Source organism: Pogoniulus pusillus, chromosome 3 (genome assembly GCF_015220805.1).
Source record: "Pogoniulus pusillus isolate bPogPus1 chromosome 3, bPogPus1.pri, whole genome shotgun sequence".
In the NCBI taxonomy this organism is placed as follows: Eukaryota; Metazoa; Chordata; class Aves; order Piciformes; family Lybiidae; genus Pogoniulus; species Pogoniulus pusillus.
Genome location: NC_087266.1, coordinates 30,036,229 through 30,054,336, shown reverse-complemented (window position 1 = coordinate 30,054,336; position 18,108 = coordinate 30,036,229).

The window sequence follows — 18,108 nt, the reverse complement described above, 5'->3', positions numbered from 1 at the left end:
AGGTGAGTTCAGATGAATGTCAGCAACAGAGGATTTTTTTCCATGGAAAAAGATTCTCTGAAGCAGTGGCTAGTGGTAATGGAAGTGCTGACCCAAGCCTTGGTCTTGCCCTGTGTGGAAGGGAGCTTGCCAAGCCAGGCTGGGCTTCTCCAGCTTGTGCTGTCCAGCCTCTCCTGGGACCACTCTGCCCTGGGCATCACTGGAATACCTGAGGTTCCCCTGGGTTACCAACTCCCAACTGCTGTGGCTGGGGCAAGGAAAGAGGCAGTGTGGCCAGCAGTCACAGGGATGTGGCAGCTTTCCCTCTCATCTCACTTGTTCATTTTCTGAACACAAACCAAATCCAATTCATATCCCTCTCCTTGGAGCTGGGGCTGTGGTCCCCCTACTCCACAGTGCTGGCCTGGTGTGGGTGGCACTGCTCCTACCATTGCACTTGAAAGCCACAGTAGCCACCAAGTGATGATTCATTTATGATCCTTGGCACTGCACCCTGTCACCTGCGAGAGAGGAGAGAGCAAAAGGTGATGATATTTGTCAGTGGTGATAGAAATAGCCATGTTTCAGGTTTCACTGGGGAAGTGGGGAGGCAGGGAGGGAGAGCAAGGCCATTGTGATACTCAGCCCCATTCCCAGGCCTGCCCCCCACAGCATGAGGAAAAGGCCAGCACCATATTTTCCTCATGGTAAGTTGTTTACTCCACCTAAATTTGCTTGAGAGGATTCCTGCCACTTTGCAGCATTTGCATTGTGCAGTTCAGCTGGAGAATGGAAGGTGAACCCCTCTCTTCCCTTGGTGCGTTATGTACCCATCTCACCCTGGGACAGATTGGATGACCTTCGTAGGGGTCAAGGGGTTCCCAAAGAAGTGCTTGTGTTTTTCTGCCCTCTGTGCCATGGCAGCTACTGGGCTCAACTTGACTGGCAGCCACTCTGGAGAGTCATTCTTACTTTTCTGCTGTCAAAGGGGTTTTGCCTGTTCAAGGGCCAAACTGTCTTCATGCTTGACATTGGTGTGGGCCAGGAGCTAGTTGTGCTCCTGGGATGCCCAGCACAGGGCATCTGCAAAGCTAGGCAGTTTTCAAAGATAAGGGACAATCTTATCTTTAGAGATGATTATTAAATAGAATGAATCCTGATGCTCAGCATGCTGCAGCCATGCTGGATAAGGGAAAAGCTGAAAATAAAACAGCGTCCCAGATTTAAAGGCAAAGCTGTGAGCCTGTTCCTCAGGTTAGCAATTACCCCTTGAAATCAATCCTATGTCCTTTTGGGCACAAGAAGACTTTACTGTGAACTCATCCTAAGTTTCCCTGGTTGGGGGGGTGTTGAGTGCTTTCCAAGGGAAAGAAAGGAGCGGGAGGCACATACCAACAGCTGCTCCTGAAAACATCACAGTCTCTTAGAGCTTATTCCATTGTATACTGGAGAGGAGAGACCTTACTGATCCCTACAGCTACCTTAAAGGAAGGTTGTAGCAAGGTTGATGTTGGTCTTTTCTCCCAGGTTATGAGTGATAGAACAAGAGAAGATAGCCTCAAGTTGCATCAGGGGAGGTTTGGATATTAGGAGACATTTCTTCACCAAAAGAACTACCAAGTGTTGGAACAGGCTGCCCACAGAAGTGGTACAGTCAGTATCCCTGGAGGTATTCAAACAATGCATGGATGTGATGCTGAGAGACATGGTTTATGAGTGGACTTGGCAGTGCTGGGTTAATGATTTGAGCTGATGATCTTAAGAGTTTCTTCCAATCAAAACATTTCTATGATTCTATGCATATATTAGATACAATAGCCATAACATAGCAGCAAGTGCAAAACTGAATTATAAAAGTGGATTTATAAGCTCACAAGCTATAAGACAAAAAAGGGGGAAAATTAAATAAAATATAATTAATACTGCAAGTTTAGCCCAATTTTAAGCTGAAAACAAATGTTTCAGCACCATTGCTCTCAATGTGACCAGTGGCTGTGTTTTGCTCAAAAAGGTCTTGTGATCATCAAGTTTCAGATCCTGGAAAACATTGCTTTAATGAGATTATGGACAGTTTTGGGCTTGTTTGCTTGCTTCTTTCCCCTCTCTCCTGAAAGCAACTTAATATTGCAACTTTTGGAAAAAGGTTGGTTTAGGACAGTCACAAGATAGAGAAGCCTGAGTGTGGCAGCCATGCCGAGTGGCAGTATTCATACTCGGACTGTGCTAGTATCATGAGGGTGTAAATTAGTTTCCAATTGCTCCAAAATCAGAAGCAGCTGCCAGGCATGTGAAAGGTTGGTTGCCTGAATTCAGGGCTGCATCAAATTGGTTCCTCTGTCATTGTGAGCAGTGTGGTTTACTAGGCAGAGTAGTAGAGAGGGATGAATGCTGCCTAAAGCCACTCAATGTGCTGCTATGCCTCGTGTGGCTGCTGGAATGCAGTGGTGAGGAGAAGGCCTTCCTGGTGCTCCTAAGAAGCCAGCTGTCCCACCTGCTCTTAATTTCTCACTTCCCGTTCTCCTAGACCTGAACAATCTCCTGCTCCTTTGCAATGTATCTTCATGCTGATGTCCTGAAAGCAACTCGTAAGCTTCCCTGCTGTGGAGACTGTTCAGTTTCTACCCACTCCACAGAAAAAAGACCTAAGTCTGAGGAGTGTTTGCAAGTGTGAATAATGAACCTTAGGCTTCTTTCCTTATCTAATATATTCTAAAGGCTTGGTGAAGAAAGGCAAGTGCTTGCCATGCCTCTCCTGCTTGCAGAGAAGCCCAGTACTACCAGTCGTCACACACAGCAGCTGTGGAGAACTGACCCTATGCATTGACTTCCACAAGAGCTTTGCTATTAACATTATTGCTCCCAGCAACAATCCCTGTGCAAGACAAGACTGTACCTTCATTTGGGATGTCAGGATGGGGCCTCCTGCCATTGAGTTCTTGTTGGAGGAGATTTTGTGGGTGTCCCTCTACCAAGGAGAGGTGCTGGAGAGGATGCTCCTTCTTCAAGGCTCCATGGACTGTGAATACATGTGTACTATATAATGTGTAGGTTTAGTTTAAGCATAACTGCCACCCAAGGCAGTTTTTCTGCAGCATGATGATAATAGGACTGGCCAAGACTGTAGCTGAAACACCCAATTCTGATGTCTCACTGCTGTGAACCATGGCACTGGGAATGGCTGCCTTTCCAAAGTCCCACCCTGTGCTGGGTTACACAGTGGCTCATTTTCTGTATGGAAAGGAGATGGTAGAGCATGAGAATGGGCCCTATGCTTTTTAAGGGTGTGTGTCTCAGTTTGGCACTGGGCAGCAGGCAAATTAGGCTTGGGAGGGATGATGCCTGGCCTGCAGTAGCCTGGTCCCCATGCCATGGTATACCCATCTGCACATCCACCAGCTCAGGTCTATAGCTCGGGTGGCCACTCAAGGCATGGATTTCACAGAGTTTTAAAAGAAACCTGAGTTTCTGGCTCAGCACTGGCATTGTGCTGGAGTGGGCAATGAAACTGGTGAAGGGTCTGGAGAACGGGTCTTGTGAGGACTGGCTGAAGAAACTGGGGTGGTTTAGTCTGGAGAAAGGAGATTCAGGGGAGACATCACTCTCTACAGCCTCCTTTCAGGTAGTTGTAGTGAGGTGAGTGTTGGTCTCTTCTCCCTATTGACAAGTGATAGGATGAGAGGAAATGGCCTCAAGTTGCACAAAGGGAGGTTTAGAGTGGATATTAGAAGAAACATCTTCTCTGAAAGCCTTATCAAGCACTGGAATAGGCTTCCCAGGGAGGTGGTTGAATCACCATCCCTGGAGGTATTTAAAAGATACACAGATGTGGTGCTAAGGGTTGTGGTTTAGCACCAGATTTGGTAGAGTTAGATAGTAGTTGGGTTTGATAATCTTAAAGGTCTTTTCCAACTAAAACGGTTCTATGATTCTATGATTATTTGGAGGCTGTAGAGGACCACACGAGGCTTGTTCCAAATTTTCCACATCTGTTGGGAATAATTTGTTCCTTGTCTCTTCTTCTGCAGCACACTCTCTAAATGCACATTTAAATCAGATGCCAGTGTAGGATGCAGGAAGCTTTCATCTGTCTTACCATCACCACCAAAGTATTTTAACTGTCCTGCAGGGTGTATGTGATTCTTCATCCCTACTGAGCTGTCCCCGGGGACTCCTTCAGTTGCTAACCTTTTCATATCCAGGATCTCTAACACCTTGAGACCCAGCAGCATCACCTTCAGCCATTAGCTTGAGCCGACAGCTGACTGCTGCAGTCTTGCCTCTTGTCTGACCCTGGGGAAAGTGCTGAGACCCATCAGAGCTCCTTCCTTGCACCATGTGGAAACAGAAAGGAAAAATCTTCTCCCCTCCTGTCTGGATCATGATGGGAGAGAGAAGTTACATTTACTTTCCGCTGCCTTGTAGCTGGAAGGAGGAGTAGAAATGAGGACGTTGCTCGGTTCACAGGGATCCCTATTGATGACTATACCAGAGTCCACCAAAACCTGAAATGGACACTCAAGATGAGCAGTTTTTCTATCTCCACTTGCAGAGAAAATGTTTACTGAGTCACACAGTATCAGTGCTGGGCAAACTGGGAAGGTGACCCAGGGAAAAATCTATCCTATCTGTGGTTTTATCAGGGGTGTTACTGAGTGTCACTTACAACATTTACTTGTTATTATTATTTTCATTTGTCCCAGTTCCTCCTAGCCAGAGAAGGATACTCAAGCCATTGCTCAGGAAAGAAAACTGTGTTAAGCTGGTAAAAAAAGAGCAGAAGTCCTGTGTTGGTATGGGAGATTGTTTGTTTGTTTGTGGTTTGTTGTTTGGTTTGGGATTTTTTTTGTATTTTTGCCAGTCTCACTTTCGTGGATGCTGAGATTTCCTGCATCCTGAATGAGAGTTGGGCATGGCTATTAAAAAGATGAGGAAAGGTGGAGCAGTACAGAGATATGAAAGTGGGTTAAATGCTTCCTAGATGGAAAAAAACAAAACAAAACAAAAAAGCAACAACACTAATTTGTGGGCAACATGAATTAGTGCTGGGCACTGGGACTGCAGGAGGAGGCAGGCAGCTGAGCTAGGGACAAGCTGGCAGAAGGAGGATGGCCTCTGCCTGCCTCTGCCTATTTCTCTCTGATGCCTCATGTGGGGCGAGAGCCCCTTAGAGAAAGAAAAGCCATTCCACCCAGATGACATGGATCTGGGTGGGACACACTGGTCCTGGAGAAGGTCACTTGTGGCAGCAGGTCCGGAAGCAGCTCTAAGATTATGGCCGTAGCTTGCCTCTCATCACAGGCACTTAAACAGCACACTGCATGTCCAACTTGAGTGTGGTCTGAGGTTGCCCCAGTCCTGTACTTGAGCTGGGAGGAGTTTTTACTGCTGCAAGGGCAGCAGCATCAGGCATAAGATGTGAAACATGGGAAGAAATTAAAATCCTGTGGAAAATTTCCCCTATTCTTTTCACTCTCCCTATATTGATAAAGAGAAGCTGAGAGGCTTGAGGCCTTCCTTCTGCAAGCATTTACTTCAGGACATTGGCTTCAAGCCTACTCTGTTCTGAGTATAAACTCCCTTTGCTGTGGTCTGGTGTAATAGTGTCGCGTGGGAAGAACTGTGCCTCTTCTGCCCCGGTGGTGTGACCCTGCCCAGGAGTAAATGACTGCAGCAGCTATCAGGTAATTACAATAAAAATTAAGTGTCGCTGTTAACACACCTTTCTTTTCTTTGATTCTCATAATTAGGCCAGGTAGAGCAGCTGCTAATTTGAATAGTTTCTGTGGCTCGATTCAGACAGCCTTTGCAGCAGCAGTGCCTGATTTTAATTGGGCCATGGAAAGACATTATCCTTTTCTGAACCATTTGCTATGCCTGCCTACCCCTAAAAGTGCCAAATGTAACAAATCGACAAATAACTCTTGTTATAAGAGTTATTTATACATAGCAGGTGCCAAATAAGTGGCATCTGCTAATCCAGGTGACGCAGGTGAATAATTGCCTAGAAACATACAAGAAGACACTCAAATACTGTTTTGTTTTGTTTTGTTTTGTGATGGTGGCAAATGAGCTGTGAGTATCAGTTTACATGCCTTCTCTGTTTGCAAGTATGGAGATAAAGATTTGAGTCCAAGACAACTATGGCTAAGTCAGTTCAAAGGTTCCCAGCATGGGTTTGTCTCTGGGAGGAATGTGCTGCACTCCCCATTAAAATGGTCTTGCACGGAGATAGCCATGCTGCACCAAGCTACTCTTGCTGGAAGCTAAGGCTGTCTGTGCCATCCCATGCCACCCTAGAACTGAATCTCCCATGTGGAAAAGACCAGTCATTTGCAGATCAAGAAGTCAAAATGAGGCTACATAACCCTCTATTCTGACATCAAAAGCAGCACAAACCAGGTGTCTTATTCATTTCAACTAGACCATCTATGTTTTTTTTTATTCCCCTCCCCATAAAAGAAAAGGGAAACAAGGAAACAAACATTTGGAACTTAATAATTTCCAGCAGTGGAAAGTTCACAGCATCACTGGACAAGTTGTTACAGCGGTTATTCATGCTCATGAAGTCAATGGAGTTACTATAAACTCTAGTTACACCAGTGTGACTGAATAAAAAATTTGGCCTATTTACCTGAAAGAAGAAGCACTTTGAAGTCTCTGTATGTCTTTACATAAAATTATTCTGCAGTGGAAGACATGGAAATGCAAGATATTTCCTCTAAAGCCTACTACAACAGCCAATCACTTTCCAGGATATTACTAGAATATTAATACCTAATCCAAATTGCACTCGTGTTTAAGACAGTTAATTTAACTTATTTTATACATAAGCCTGTCTGTTGTCATTAGGGTTCTATTGCTGCTGGCTGTGATAACATTTCTATCTGTTAACTTCCAAGCTGCTGCAACTGACACCAGCCACTCATGAAATGAGTCAGCTAACTTTCCTTTTAACCGTTTGTTCTGCTCCCCAAAGGTGTTATGAATATTGTGGTATGACAAGCTGGTTGACGCTCATTCCTTTATAACTTATGTAGCAATTTTGTTGTCACAATAGGCTTTCTAAAAAATGGGGTCAGAGCTTTGCAGCAGCTGGGCAAGAAGCATTTCCCACTTCAGTGCAAAGACCTGAGTGAAAACAATTATTTTTACTTACTCAAAAAGCATCTTACAATGGAATATGGCATTACAATGTCCAGGCTTAGCTCCCACAGGAGCAATTCTTGCAGTCTATCTGAATTATCCAGAAGCTGCCAAGACAAATTTATAATTAAACTGGATTATATGGAAATACACTGCAAACCACTGCAACAAATAATTTCTAATCACAATCAGAATGATTAAAGCTCTGACATCTCCCCTGAAGTTGCATTAATGAATGAGGAATTGCAAGCAAATGGCAGTGTAGTTCTGAATCCTAGCTAGACATTGTGCCTCTCATGCACCCTCTCACCCAGCATGTTACAAGGTTTTCCCTTGAGCTGATATTCAAAAAAATGGCTTTTGTATTCCAGGTGAAATTTCTGCAGGACTGAGGACATTTATCCTAGAGAAAGACATAACTTGTTATGTCTAAAAAAGATGTTGACCCCTATAATCAGTCACATTCTTACTAAGGTAAAATATTTTCAGGCTAGCTAACTTATCTCTTTGCATTTAAAATGTCTGTGGTATTCTTCTGAACTTCCTGTGCCTAACTGCTGGTGCTATGGTTGCTATACCTGGCTGTAAAACTACACTTTCCCACTCTAGACATGAGCAGAGAGCTTCGACATGTATTTATCCTCTTTTCACACTTCACAGAGCTATTCTGAATCTTAAGAAGTCTCTCAGATTATGTTTACTCAGTGTTTCAATAACTTCCTGTGAGAATGCTCACAAAGGATTTTTCATCTGTGATAGTTTACTTGTCCCTCCAACTCAGTGTTTGCTTCATGCTGATTATAAAGTCCTTAAAACCATTCCACTAAAATTCATCATTTCCAGAGGTCACTCTGTGTCTTTGGGAGAAAATGAAAAATCACACTCCAGAGGATGCTTCTCGGACCCCTTGAGTCCAACCGAGTCATTTGATGACAGAAGATGATGGCAGTTACTCCATGCTTGCTACAACTGGCATGAATGTGGCCTGCATGGTGGAAACCTTTTATAATGTTTCTGTGGTTTATCCTCATCTAAACCACTAAAAAATAAAAGGTCCAGACTGCTAAGTGCCCACCTGTCAACATCTGTGCCCCTTGGTAGGCATACGAGCATCTACTACCAGCCCCAGCTGTGAGGTAGAAGATGTGTTTACAGACATTGGTATATGTCCTGGGAGAGCTGTACTGTAATTGCTGAGTGGTGAATATCAGTTTATCATGTTCTGGAATCCTTTCTCATGTACACTCACTTTATATGCTTCTTTCCTATTTAGAGGAGAGATTATCCCAGTCCATAAACACCTTTGTAGATAGATAGCTTTGTGCAGCTCTTCTCCATATGGTAATGGCGAGGATGACCATTGTGGGGGAAACAGTGCACCACAGGACTTGTCCTCCAGATTGCTCTGCTGCTGGGAGCCCATTTAGGCCATCTTCTCCACCCACTGCACAGCAATAAGCTATGTCCACTCCTCATTCACAGAATGAAGAGCAAGTTCAGCTCAGCAGGATTTCACAGCCACTGGAAGAAGCACTGCTGGGAAGAGATGTCAACATCTGCTTTAGGACGCTCCCATAGCCCAGCACAACACAAATGTCCCTCAAAGGCTGGGAGAGGTGACCCAGATCCAGTGCATCGTATCTCCCCAAAGGGTGTTGCCGCAGTGGTACTTCTTGATGCAATTGCTTCTTACTGACAGGAATGAGGTAGGTGTGTTTTAATGAAGATCACCTGTAGCTTTACAAGTCTCTGTGTGGGAAGATTGCTCTGCTGTGGGTCAGTGCTGTGGGTGCCTTCACCCTGCTCCTTTATATATCCACTGGCCCCAGGCACTGCAGGATCACCCCTCTGTCTCTGGCCAGAAGTCACCTGAAATCTCTCCTTGTTGGTGGTGCAGGTGTTGGTGAAGAGGTGATGAGCTGTTCTGATAATTGTGCCTTCTTTATAACACTTGAGGAGGAAGAAACTAGTGAGGGGAGGGGAAAAAAAACCCTCCTGTATCTTTCACAGTATCAGGATACTAGTGCTTGCTGACATGCTGATGCAAGTTGGGGCTGTTTCATGCCAGAATTGTTTAACAAGGCCAGCTGGTCTTGGAGGTTGATCATCTTCTTTCCTTTGTAAAAGCAGAAAGGCTGCCTCTGTACTAGGTCTGCTTTAATTTACTACTCACCTGAAAGGAATCAGAAATGCCTAATGCTTCTGTGAGCCTATAGTTCACCCCTACAAATGTGCATGTGGTTCTGTGTGTGCCAGAGTTTCAGCTACCGGACCATCACAGAGCATTTTCAGCCTTTTTTTTTTCCATAGTCTTTGTAAGATTTTTCTGGTTTTACCTTCAGCTGTTATTTAAAAAGTTAAAGGGATGCAATTGCAGAGGGTATTCACCCCTGGCATTCATACCAGGTTATATGGATGGCTGCCTGAGAGCCTTCTTGCTTGCTCTTAGCTTCATGAGCCCTCGTTCCATGGTATAGGTTCTCCAGGAGAAACTTGGTGTGTAACCCTAGCATTACTCCTCCATTCCTGTGAACAGTATTACAGCTGTGTTCTGCTTTTCTTTCTGTTCACAAATACTGCTGAAGTGATCCCTTACCTCTCAGCTGACCACATGGTTCAGCAAAAGCAGGTTTGCTTGTCAAAACTTTTCCTACTGCCTTTTGGTGCAGCACTGCTTTGTGAATCAGTGTCTCACTTCTAATGGTGAAGAGTCCCATTCACAGTCAAGATAATGTTTCTGTCACTGACCATAGCTGTCTTCTGAAAAGTCTCTTCTGCTCCTCTTTAATCTTTCCAGCTGTGCAGATTGTGCGTGCTCTGCTTCTCAAAGGTACTTGAAGCCTTTGTCTGAACACTCTTGTAAAATGTTTTTGCCTTTTCTTAAGTGAAACAGATCTTTGAAGAGCCAGAAACTGTAAATGTATTTCTTTCCATGCTTCTGTCAGTCTTCCGTACGGTTTTCTTTAGGTTTATTCTCAGTGCTTCTTGCTGATTTCTCTAATTTTGCATCCCTTTCAGAACACATTGCTTTAAAGTAGTCCTTCCTACCTCTTTGAGAAGACAAAAGAGAAAAAAAATAAAAGAAGAAAAAAATTTCTATCCATGCTCAGTACATTCCCAAGATGCTTTGATGCCTTGGATCCCTGGGTGCTGCTGTGAGATTCTCACTCTGCTAGTTGTCCTGCTTCCCCATCGCTCTTTGCCCTGCCTCCACTTCTGATACAAAATCAGCATTCTCTGCTGGTAGATAAGGTGAGCAGAGTAGTTAATCAAGATGAGTCTGTGTTACTATAACAGGTCAACTGTTGAAGGGTGCGATCTGAGAGGGGGAAAGGGAGCTGGGGTTGTTTAGACTGGAGAAGAGGAGGCTCAGGGGTGACTTCATTGCTGTCTACAACTACCTGAAGGGAAGCTGTAGCCAGGTGGGGAGTCAGTCTCTTCTGCCAGGCAACCAGGGGACACAGTCTCAAGTTGTGTTGGGGGAGGTATAGGCTGGATGTTAGGAGGAAGTTCTTCACAGAGAGAGTGATTTGCCATTGGAATGGGCTGCCCAGGGAGGTGGTGCAGTTGCTGTCCCTGGAGGTGTTGAAGAAAAGACTGGATGAGGCACTTAGTGCCATGGTCTAGTTGATTGTCTAGGGCTGGGTGCTAGGTTGGACTGGATGATCTTGGAGGTCTCTTCCAACCTGGTTGACTCTGTGATTCTACTTTTACTCTGTAGTCAGTACCAACCGACTCTGCCTGCAGCTCTTCCAAACCGGAATATTCTGGTCTCCTAAATGTAATTGGCAATTCTGACTGTAATCCATGCAGGACATTAAAGTTCCTGCCCATCTTCTCTCCTTTTCCACTGACATCAGTCCACTTTCACGTCAACATACCATAGATCTACAGCACTAGCATGACATTTCAGAATAAATTCAGGAGCAGAGGTTGAACAACACTCACAGATTACTAATTTATGTAAGCTTAAAAGCTTACAGCAAAGTACAAAGATGCTTTTAAATAATAGTCTTTTATTAATACTATCAGTACTATTGTTACATGGTGCTATCAGGTATACAATTTTGTGTTTAGGTGTGAATTTATTTTACAGAAAAGAAGACAGTTTGCAGTTACAGCTGAAGGTCTTTCTGGTTAAGAAACAGTGTTGTATACAGCATGGCTGCTGCCTTCAATTTCTTGTCTGGAATGATGCAGTTCACCTTTGTATAAAGAAAATGTATGATCTCTCAGTCTGCAGTGCTGTTAGACACCTGTAAGCCATCTCAAGACGTAGCAATATGTGAAGATTTTCCATCCAGAATTGAAATGACAGTGCTAGCCAACACGTTGTCTTCAAATGCAGAAATTGCCTCAAAAAGTATCAGTTGATGTTTGACATAGATTGGATCAAGCATTTGACAGCCCATAAAAATAAAAGGCAGCTGATTGACAACTGTGAAGGTCAATTACTCTTTTTTTTTAATATACTGCTTTAAGGGGGGGCTTCCTTGGTCAATGTCCTGTCAGCAGTGTAAATTTTGAACCAGAGCCAAAGCTTGCCAATGAGCTCTTGCTTGTTGACATGCTCCAGTGTTTGATTTTGTGAGGGATGGGATTACCCTTGGAGAATGAATAGCACCTATTGAAGCAACTGCACGTATCATTAGCAGCCTCCAGAAAGGGTGGGCTTTGCACCCAGCTGTAGAGGTGTGAAGATAACTTGTGTCCAGGTCATGCTAGCTTCTCTACATTGCTCCCATCATGTTGCCTCTCCTGGCTTTCAGGCTAGGGTTTCAAAAAGTGAATTTTCTCTGACTGTTTCTTTCTCAACTACAAATGGAGCTGAAGGTGCTTGGCAAAGACCTAAACATTAAGTCGTAGTAGGTGAATCTTACCCACAGACTGAACCTCTATGTGAAGCGGCATGCGGGCTCTTAAATGTCTGTCTATCCAGAGGCTTTGGCCAGCACAAAACCAAATGGAAACCTACTCTTCCACCTTATGACTGGGAAGATTGCAAGTACTTTTCCCTTTGCCTAGAGATACTATTAGAAGGCAGCAGAGGTCCGTTTTGTCACCATAACAAGACTCCGTTTCCCCCACAACTAAGCTGAGCAAAGATTTTGTGCAAGCCACATGCACTACATTGAGAAACATGTTTTTTTCTGCCATGTCCTTGCTGTGCCTGCAGTGATATGGCTAACAAAAGCTGTTGTTTTCTCAAAAGTAAAATCATACTTCTGCGTTGTTTCCAATGGCCTTGGTTGCTCTTTTGGTTTCTAGCTAAACTCGCCGCATTAGAAGAAATCCCCATTGTGAAGCTCCTGCTTCCCTCAGCAAGCCCTTGTGAATAATCCACAAGGGAGCAACATGGTGTTGCTATCATGCTAAGTGCAGCAGCTGCCAGGCTGCTCTCCTTGTCTGCTGCAAGATGATGCCCAACATGGGCATTCAACAGCTTTTGTGAGTCAGTCATATGACTTTCAAAATTTTTGGCTCTTTTTTCCTTCTTCCTAGTTGATTCAAACAAGATATGTCATTAAGGTTTTGCAAAAGAGGTTTCCAGATACATTTTCATAGCTAGGTTGCTTGTGATAAGAGGTGTGAAAAGCCTCTGCAAATCAGGAAACTCATGCTGTAGTGCAGTTGGTATAGGAAAAAGTTCAGTTGCAGCTTTTTGTGCTTGGCTCTGCCAGTGCAGATTCAACATCTTGTAGCTTTGATTCCTGTGAAACGCTCTCAAAATATTTGTCACAGGCTGCTTGTGCTCTAAAATCTATGGGTGCAGAGCAAGCTGTGCAACACAGCATGCCAGCGTGCTTGTGAAAAATCCTTTCTAGATGCCTGTCGCTGCTCTGCTTAGCACTTACCTTTGTACTCACTGTAACCATTTTCTTGACCTTGCGTTTACCTCCATGGCACTTGCACACTTCTTTGCTCAGCAGCTGATCATGTTGGCTGGCTCAGACATTGCTGCACTTGCGGCAATCTGTCAGCTAGATAGTAACTCCACTGAGGAGAAGATGTGCTGATTTCATCTGACATTGGCACGTGAATTTGACTAAAATATCAAGAAAGGATCATTGACATAGGTGTTTTTGAAGACCTATTTGCACAGCTTCACAAACCTTACTCAGATGTTTTTTCTGATCACAGTAAGAAAATCTTGGGTTTGATGATGGAAAAGGAATTGCTACCCATGCTGTAACAGGGACGCTTGTGATGAAGACTTCTGTAATCTCTTTAGGAGATGTTTTGCAAACCACCTGTCTGCTATGCTACTCTGGTTGCTGATTTCACAGCACCAGTAACCATGTGCAGCTAAATCAAGCTGAAAATCAAGGAGCAGACAAAGATGATCTCTCTGACTGCTTCTGAAAGAACTTTCCTCTGTGCTGTGTTGGGTCATAGTATAACCATGTACTGAATTTTCCGTGGAGAAACAAGAGTTGAGGGGAAAGATTATATTGCAAACCCATAATGCTGCAAAACAGCATTAGGGCAAAGACATGTTCCTGAGTCAGAAATATTCAGGCATCACTGTCTGTAAACTTCAGCTTTTGATACAATCTTTCTTAGCTTAAAAAATTCAACATGCTGAAGAGTGACTTCTTGTGATGGTTTGAGTGTTCCCCGCCCCCCCACACTTTAGAGATTACACAGACTAGACTCAGCTGGCTCTGGGAATATAAATGAAGCTATTTATTTACAGCTAGCACAATATACAAGCAGATATTTACAATATATACAGTTATATACAGAAATATACAAGGTAAAACAGGTAATACAGAAACACAACTCCCCTCCCAGAAACCTGAGTCCCCAGGAGGGGGTCTCAACCACCCCTGCACCTTCCCCCTGCCCTTCTCAACCTTACTCCAGTCCCAAGGAAGAATAGAGGTTCAGCCAAGAGGTTAAGAAGCAAAGGTGAGTGGAAGGTGTGTTAGAGAGATGTAGCTCAGTCAGCAGCCCAGCCAGAGTGAGACAGATTGGCGAGAGTGTTATCTAATGTTTTCGTTTCTTCTTCAGCAAGACTGTGAGGGAAGTTGACATCACCATTGTTTTCCTTTCACAGCCTATAATCTAGTTCTTCTCACCAAAACATTCTACCCTGCTTCAAACTAGCACACTTCTACAATCATTTCCCCTCTCAGCTACCAGATATTGATAGTTTTTTTAGAATGTCACGGCATCTTTTAGGGCTTTTGTGCCCTTGTCCTCTCTGTGATCTTCTCCTTTTGTCAGCAGCTAGGCCAATTCTTGAGCTACCTTCCCAGCCTTCCTAGAGACCTCCATAAAATAACTAAACATTGCCACTTTCACTTTTTCTCTCTCTCTTCAAGCTGCCAGATGTTCAGCACTGGTTAAAGTTGGTGCCCTGGAGGAGTCTGAATGATGCAGATGCCGACATTGTAAGATAAGAAGTGTAAAATGCAGTTATTGTCCATTTGTCAGTCTCCAGGGTGACAAAAGCTGGAGACTATTGCTGACAATGTCATCTCCACAGCCTCGGGGCTATGGGGGAGGTAAGTCCTTTCCTTACCTCTGTGCATTCTGACAGACTGAAACTTGGAGCCTGCCTGATTTGGAGTACTTTGATCTGGAGTACTTTGAATGGATCACATACTACTCTGCTTCATTTTGAGTCTCACTCTGAAAGAGTCTATATATCTGCTTCACAGCTTAAATATGCCCCTCTGCTAACATGAGATTGAGGATGAAGGGTCTAGACAGGGTCAGACTGATGCCTTTATTTGCACTCTTGATTTACTTCTGATATTAAAAGAACCCCTCATTAGATTCACATGATGGAGCAGCAAAGAAAGTGCCTATTTGTGGAGGCTGAGGAGAATCCACAGAGATGTGGGTTGCTGTTATTTGTCTGAATGGTGCCTCCTGACATCACGAGTGGCTGGAAAGCTTGCTCAGGAAAAACAGAGAAGGAAGCTCTGCCTAGCTACATTAAAGCATCACACATACACAGACACACTCAGCATCTGGGAAGTTGCACTTCTTGTCTTTTATGATAGAAGTCTTATTTTGCTGCAAGTTTCAAGTACAGAGAGGATAATGATTTTTCAGTCTTGTGAGAAAAGTGTGTCCCTAGCATGTTTGCAAAGTGACTTTTTAACCACACCACAGCACCACAGGTGATTTACAAAGAGTAATATGGAGCGTACATGTAGAAGGGGGGGGGGGGGGGGGGGGGGGGGGGGGGGGGGGGGGGGGGGGGGGGGGGTGGGGGGGGGGGGGGGGGGGGGGGGGGGGGGGGGGGGGGGGGGGGGGGGGGGGGGGGGGGGGGGGGGGGGGGGGGGGAAGGCTGTAAGAAAAGATTGTCCTAAAAGAAAAAAAAAAAAATCTAGGAAGATGTCAACTGAAAAGAAGACACATCTGGCAGATCTGGAAAAGTAAAAAGCAGTCCTGTTTTTCTGCACCAAATTTCTTGTAATGCAAAAATGCTGTTTTGCAACAAAGCTATGCAAGGCTCAAGGTTTTAACAACCCAAGATATGTTAAGGACTTTTTTTTATTATTAATTTTTGTCCCATGTCATTTTTATTTTGGCACCTGAATCCTTCTTTGAGTGTGTATCCAAACGTTCAGTGGCCATTTCTGTTGGGTCATCCTGGACAGACTGATAGCAGGAAATGCTGAGAGTGCCTTGGCATTTATTCAGGTGGGTCAAGAAGAGAGCAGCTGTCTGCCTGATAAAACACTTCATCAAGAGCTGTCAGTCCCTGGCATCCCTGAACCCATTCGTTGATGCCTGGGTGTTTAGAACTGAGCACCACTGGGCAAGGGCTCATTTGCCAACTCCAAAACTTATGCGTTTTTCAGCACTGATTGGCTTTGCTGGTGACACTACAGAGAAGCACATCCTGGAGTTCCTTACTCTAGACTTGTGAGTGCCGAAGTGCATCATCAGCCATGCCTCAGGGTTGAAGGGGAGGAAATGACTGGCTACCAGACAGAAAGCTAGGTGCAGGACCAGCTTTGCAACAGACACTCAACCAGGTCTGCAGTGTTAACTTTGGAAACGCAAAATCGCTTAAAACTGCATCTCAAAAGCAGGAGCTTGAATCCATTTACCCATTAAATCTCTGCTAGACACACTGTCGAGGGTGGATGGTGGCTAGGGTAAAACCCTCTGGGAAACTTCCGTGTAGACCTGCCCTGGGGTCCTGCAGAGATTGCCCATTGTTACTTGGAGGCACAGCTCTGGCACGACAGTCCCTCTGTTGCCTTTTAAGTATTCTCGTGGGTTCTTTGTTTCGCGAAAGCTCCAATTCAGGATGCTTTCACACACGTCTTGTTTAGTGCTCATTTCCTTCTTTCCCTGTTATTCCTTCTTGCTGTTTTACTCCTTTGTGACTTCGACACTCCACACACCCCCCTTCCGATTTCCTTATCTCCTCCCACCCTCTCCTCCCTCTTTCCTTTCTGCCTCTTCGTTGCATTTCCCATTCTCCATGGCTTTGGCACCCACTGAGGTGGATGAGGTGTCCCTGTAAGCCTGTGCCTCAATAAACCAAACCCCATCCCAGCAAAGAGAAGATTGCTGGGAGTGCAGCTGTTGTCTGAGGCCCCTCCTTTGTTTGCTTGGGATGGGGGTGAGTGGGTGTGAGTTTTGGAAGATTTTGTTACAAGCTGCTTCATCAGCCGGAGAGGCTGGTAGCCACACTAGAGCAAACAGTGAAAGTGGCTGGCTTTCAGAAAGCCACTGCTGATTGTTTTACAGCTGAAACAGCATTTCTGTAGCGTGTGGGTGGATGGATCTGAACGGCTCCACCATTTTACCTCTTTGCCATTTGATGCTTTCTCCACCTCAAGCTCCTCCTAAATTCATTAGAGATCACTTCCTCTTGGATAAAAAGAGAAGCCACCAAACTGCCACTCATCGTGTGCCTGATCAGCATGGCAGAATTTCATCTGATCCTGGTTGAGGTTCACTATTTGGGGCTTGGCAGGTGCAAATGTAAAGCTGAAACTGCTGGTTGCCCTTCTTACCTGTTTTCAGACCACTGCATGGTGCATGCTGTGCACCTTTAGGCAGAACCCGCTGCTGAGACCTTGCTAGTTTCAGTTTCATCAGTGTATTCTCCCTGTGGGCCAGGCATAAGCAAGGTTTGCATTTGCAGCATGAGATCTTAAAGCACTTGAACTCTATAACCAGCAGGGTTGCACTGAAAGACATTTTTTATACTCATTTTACAGAGAGGTTAAGAAAAAGCACAGAGCTAGTGTGAGTCACAAGCAGAGAGTGTAGTCGTTCACAGTTGTCATCCATCTGCTGTGGGCATTTATGTGATGGACAGCATTTGTACACCAAAAGCTTACCTATTGAGTTTCCTGCCCAAACGTTGCCTTCTGTGGTGTGTTAATCACCAACAGCATATATGCATATATGTAAAAATACTGTCTTACTGTTATTGTCTAACCATGTTTGCATCTATATAAATCTATTGTAAAGTGTATATAATGGTATCATGCATATGCATTTGCGTAGCGTATACATAATGCACACATTTGTATGTAAAGGTAGTTGTATACATATATAAATATGCTTTTCAAGCACGAATTCAACAATTAAGGGGGGGGAAAGTAGGTTTTTAAAAGTAAGTCTTTATTATGGCACAGCCTCTGTACTGATTCTGGCTATAAACGATTTTTTAAACTCGCTGATGACAGGTAGCTATCAGTTTCCCAGTGAAACAAAGGAAAAAAAAAAGATGAAATAGTTGTCAAGCATTGCACTGTGCCATGCTATGAATTTTCTTTCCTACAGGCTGAAGAGAAACAACTGAATCATACTGTAACTGTCAAGTGTCCTGTTTTTAGTTCGTTGCTCAAACACAATAAAATTATTTAATATACAAAAGCTATCATGTGAAGCCAGTTGTTTTTTCCTTCAGCAATATATCAAGGAAAACAAGAAATGAAAAAGGCACCTGAAAACATTGAAACATTGACTGTAGGATGTGGGAGAGTATTGTAATAGATC